Here is a 5,820-nt window from a genome sequence, read left to right as displayed (position 1 = left end):
GTTAGCTTTTCAGTCGTTTTGGAATCACCGAAAAAGGAGGTTTATAACTCCAGATATGACCGTTTTAGTGAATAGGAGTCAGGCTGCCAGCGTGAGTCAAAGCTGTTGCGGTGTTTAGAATATTTAACATGGTAGATGAAGGAATTTGAAAATGGTTTCTTCATAACAGTTATACTAGTTTCTCTTAGCTTTCCATTGATACAAAGTTTGCATCATTTGGACAACCACAGACCGAGTTATGCCCCAAAAACCGAGGCTTGCCAGTCAGCCCTGCGAAAACGATTTTAACAAAAAGAAAGTTTTTCAACTATTTAATTAAGTCCATTAACACACCTATCTTTCTAAAACCTACAATTAATCATAAATGGAGTGTAAATTAGCTACAATTGAAATAAAAGATAATCCTCAAATTATGACCAAATACTATGTAATAATAATAATAATAATAGTAATTACCATTTTGAAAATTGGGATGTTACAATACTTCCCCCCTTTTAAGAAATTCGTCCTCGAATTTCCGCAACGAAGAGGTTTGACTATGACTTGTTCAAGATTCTTTCTAAACTTCCTAGGAAAACCCACAACAAGGTCTAGACACATTATCTCATTTCCAAATAGGAACATCTAAAGGCTACAAAAGTCCTAAAGGCTTCTGATGTTTTGTCTCAGACTTATACTATACTAAATATGAGTACACACCATCCTCTATTCCTCTCTACACTTAAGGCCACCAAAATATCTTTTTAAGATTTTGGTACATCTTAGTGATTTCTGGATGGATACTAAGAATACTCTTATGTCCTTCTTCTAGGATTGCTTTATTAAACTCTAGCACACTATGAATGTACAACCTATCCTTAAATCTTAAAATTCCATCCACTCCAAATTTAAACTCACTCTCCATACCTTAATTCAACTTCTCTACTTCTATTCTCATCTTAGACCATCACGCTTCTGCTGCGCCACTCTGATACATTTTAGTAACTCCTAAATAAATGTGAAGAGTTCTTATGTCCTTTCAAGTTTACTTAGCATTCAAATTTGCTCCTTAAAACAATATTGATTCTACTCAGAAATGATTATATGTACTACTACCAATCTTCTCTATTTGATTCCCTAAGAAAGGATCTGACTCCTAGGCTTCTCTAATCTTATCCATTAATTTACTAGTCACTTTAAATATAATCAATTCAATGCTCCTAAGGATAATCTCAAACACCAATCATAAGTCTTAAATTCTTCAATCAAATCCAACCCTTAAATCATCAAAAGTGATATATCAAAGATCAACATAATTAAGGCGTCTGTCACAATATTAAGATTATTTCTAAAGATTAACCACCTAAGCGTAAGTTCACTACATGTACATATCAGATCTCTAATTTCACCACTCCATTTACACCCAAGTTAAACTCTTATTCATCACTTTATCTTATAGCCTCATATCTTATCACCAAATGAATCAACTAATTATGCTTTTCCAATTTCTTTCAAGAATTCACTTGTTACTCAAGTCATACCTAGTTTCACACTACTAGGAGTAATCTAAAAAAATCCATTTCTCTAATCATAAAGGAAGATAAATATAAAGGTTTACTACTCAAAACATCGGTTGCCATAATGGCTTGGCCGAATAATCAATAAGATCAAAATCTTATTTCTCAACGAATTCTAACTATTTCTTTTGGTTAATAGATATTTAAAGCTATTATGATCGCTAAATACCTCAAGCTTAGAATCATATACGTAGTGTTTTCAAATCTTAGTATTCATATTAAAACTGCTAACTCAAAGTTATGGGTAAAGTAATTCCTCTCATGAATTTTCAGTTGCCTAGAATCATAAGCTTCTACCTTTCTTCTTGCCACAACACTCTTCCTGATCCTATCTTTAGAAGCATAACTATATACCACAAAAGTCTTTGTTAACATCTAGTAGTATTAACACTAGCCAATTCTTCCTTAATAGTTTGAAAACTACCTTCTCCTTTGTTATGCACACAAAGGCAACTTTTTCTTAGTCAATCCAGTCAAAGGTAATACTAAGCGACCTAGAGAAGTAAGCGATAAAATGTTTTAGGTACTTAAAATACATAGGTCCAGAAATTCCTAATATGGGTTAGCCTTTCAAACTACTATTGAATTCATGGGTAGGAAAACGACAACTTAGTGAACTGAAACGTCTTAGTAGCTAGAGGAAAAGAAAGCAAAAGCGATTCCTGTAGTAGAGGTGAGTGAAATGAGAGTAGCCTAAACCTCTAACTGCTACCTTAGACATTTACTTAATAAATCTCCTATAAATTATCCTAAGAAAACTCTTAATTTTACTAATTGAATTAGGTATCTCTCACTTAAGAACAACTTCTACCTTAGATAGCTCTATGTTATACCTTCGCAAGAAATTACATAGCCTAGAATACTCACCTCATACAATCAAAATCATAATCTAGCTAAGTTTATCTTAGATATATCTTCACACTTAACTCTAATATGATGGTATCACATCCTAAGGTCAAAACCTCTCATTAACACACAAATATCCACTAATTGATCCATAAGGTCACATACTTGCATATCAATTCATATTAGAATACCTCTTTCACATATATCATCCCTAAATATGTATGAATTTATCACCATGAACCAATCATATCATTTGAATCAACCTTTCAGTGACCAGACCTTAAAACATCATCAAATCCATTTTTATCCTTGTTATGCCTAAAATCTCAAAAATATCATGATAGCATATTTCTACCTGACACACAGAGTTATACTCATCCAAATGATCTCAAACCTATCTCAAACGAAAGGTAAATGAATAAGCTACAATTCTTATGAAGGCATAAGATTTCAAAAAGATCACCTTCCTAACTACAAATTCAGAAATCATTTCAAGTATATTCAGCTCTTATAACTAAACTTCTGATCACCAAAGTAGTCATAACTAAGGTTCTAGACCTCTGTTTTATCTTATTCTAGTTCCATTGGAAAAATAATATCCCAAGCCACAATTCTCATGAAGACCACAAAATCTGAGTCTGTCATATGATACTCATACTAGCACAACAGAATTTCAACGAAAATAATCCCCATATCATAAAGCAGTAGTGTACTAACATTTCACAAAATACCTCAACCATTTCAAATTCACTCCTTCCCACCTTAACTCATATTCAAGTTTTTCATTACAAATCCTAGACCAAAACAGCTCACAAAGGACTTAGAGAATAAAATTCACATACTACCTCAACCATAAAAGTTAACATGCAAGCACCAACACTCAAAGAACGTACCAATCTCTCATCAAAATATCAAAACTCCAATTCTCAAATACAACCTCCTTGGATTCAACCACTACTACTATAGATTCCTAACTTCCATTAACCGTAAACTATTGAAAAATCATCCAAATCTAAGGTCTCAATAATTTCTAGTTGATTATCAAGGCTTTGTCCGTACTATTGGTACATAAGCTCACCATACGAGTGATACTACTCAATCACTACTTCTTACGTAAAAAAGTATCAAACAAATAAGCAATTATGAAAAGATCAATCAAAAATAGCATCATCAATTTATATCATGTCTATCAGACAAATCCTGAGAATACAATACATACAAATAAATAAATAAGAACATAATTAATCATCACATTAGCACATCAATCATCTCATCACATTATTAATCTACCAAACAAGCATAGTAGACTCATAACTCACGGCCGATTGGATCGGCCTGCTCTGATACCACTAAATGTGACACCCTTACTACCCCGACACATATATCAGAAAATTATAATAATTTTCAGAAGGTTTAAATTTTCTAAGTTAGTAAAAGGGTTCACATAAAAATTCAACAATCACATTAATAGAGATATAAAACATAAAACACAATAGTTTTTACAAATTGTTTTCAAAATAATATTACAGTACCAAATTCACACGAATATTTCGCTCCTAAAATCCTTTGCCCCGATGTCACAATATCAGAGCATTTCCCAAAATAAAACTGTTGGCATCCTATATGCCACTTGCAGCCGGATCCTCTCCACCTAAAATATCCACAATTTATACGGTGAGAAAAGAAGATATCTATATGCAAAGTACATCCAAACACAACATATATAACTTCATCATAACTCATTATTTAAAATATTTGCAATATATAGATGTATATATAATTTATCAATCATTCATCATTTTCACATCTCAATTCACAATTACGTCAATCCATCATAATCCACTTGAACATTACAATTCATTCATAATCCACACAAATTTCACTATGTCAAGGTCACGCTACCCTTTTTCCAACCTAGGGCCGTGCTCACCCCTGACATAACACTGTGCCAAGGTCACGCTACCCTTTTTAGTAGCCTAGGGTCGTGCTCACCCCTGACATAACACTGTGCCAAGGTCACGCTACCCATCAGCTTAGGGTCGTGCTCACCCCTGGTCATCAGTACCATAATCACATCTCAATCACATTCCCCACTTCTCATTTCATAACTCAAATTCACATCACGTACATAATTCCACATCACATACACATCACATACACAACAGATAAGCCCAACAAAATGAGGGTTTACACACCCTTCAAGCAATTCACATCAAGATCATCCATTCTTAACGGGTAATATAGCAATAATATTCATAAATCATAATAATCAATAAGATAATCAATTTAATATAACAGTGAAACTCATAATTATTCCAAATTCTAGTTCACAGCATTTATGATTTCTTCTTTCTTCCCAGATCATTATTCCTACAATTTGGCATATCTATAAACCTCAACACATAATTTCAATAGAACTAATGATTCTTCAAATACAATAATTATAAAATCATAATCTTAAGAAATTCTTCCTCTACCCAATTCCCTCATGTACTCTACATATAAATAATCCCCTTTTCCCCCGTACCTGGATGAATAGTAACTTGAGCAGAACCTTCTCTTCTTAGATAGGGACCAGAACTGTAAATAGACCAGAGCTTCCTCCTATGGATTCCTCTTGGTCTTCAAAGAGAAGAAGAGGAAATGAGAGAGAGTAGAAGAGAAGAGAGAATGAGAATTGAGGGATGGTTTGCAATGGAGAAGTGAAGGGCTATTTATAGCCTTCATAACACATTAAAATATAAGTAAAATGGGCTTAGTGGAGTAATATGAAATGAATTAGTGGAGTTGGTGGAGTTGGTAGAAGAATTAGTGGAGTTATTGGATGAGTTAGTGGTGCTGGTGGATGATTTAGTGGACACGTTCTTAAGCACGATGATTTAGACCTTCTAGATGGCAGAATTTGGTCAGGTGGTCTTCATGAAAGTTTTAGCCGTGGCTGTTAGCTTTTCAGTCGTTTTGGAATCACCGAAAAAGGAGGTTTATAACTCCAGATATGACCGTTTTAGTGAATAGGAGTCAGGCTGCCAGCGTGAGTCAAAGCTGTTGCGGTGTTTAGAATATTTAACATGGTAGATGAAGGCATTTGAAAATGGTTTCTTCATAACAGTTATACTAGTTTCTCTTAGCTTTCCATTGATACAAAGTTTGCATCATTTGGACAACCACAGACCGAGTTATGCCCCAAAAACCGAGGCTTGCCAGTCAGCCCTGCGAAAACGATTTTAACAAAAAGAAAGTTTTTCAACTATTTAATTAAGTCCATTAACACACCTATCTTTCTAAAACCTACAATTAATCATAAATGGAGTGTAAATTAGCTACAATTGAAATAAAAGATAATCCTCAAATTATGACCAAATACTATGTAATAATAATAATAATAGTAATTACCATTTTGAAAATTGGGATGTTACAG

At 33.5% G+C, this 5,820-nt stretch overlaps 1 long non-coding RNA gene across 1 annotated transcript; it reads right to left on the bottom strand.

Moving 5' to 3' along the window:
• Positions 1–3,853: 3,853 nt before the first annotated feature.
• Positions 3,854–5,457, bottom strand: LOC145954276 (uncharacterized). The gene is made up of 2 exons (XR_014431468.1): positions 4,930–5,457; positions 3,854–4,053 (listed from the first exon to the last, which is right to left on the bottom strand). It is a non-coding gene; the product is annotated as an uncharacterized LOC145954276 (long non-coding RNA).
• Between the last annotated feature and the right edge of the window lie 363 nt (positions 5,458–5,820).

Source organism: Cajanus cajan, chromosome 2, assembly GCF_000230855.2.
Source record: "Cajanus cajan strain Asha chromosome 2, NIPB_CcT2T_4, whole genome shotgun sequence".
In the NCBI taxonomy this organism is placed as follows: Eukaryota; Viridiplantae; Streptophyta; class Magnoliopsida; order Fabales; family Fabaceae; genus Cajanus; species Cajanus cajan.
Note: the sequence above shows the minus strand (reverse complement) of the source record. Positions and strands in the feature narration are given on the sequence as shown.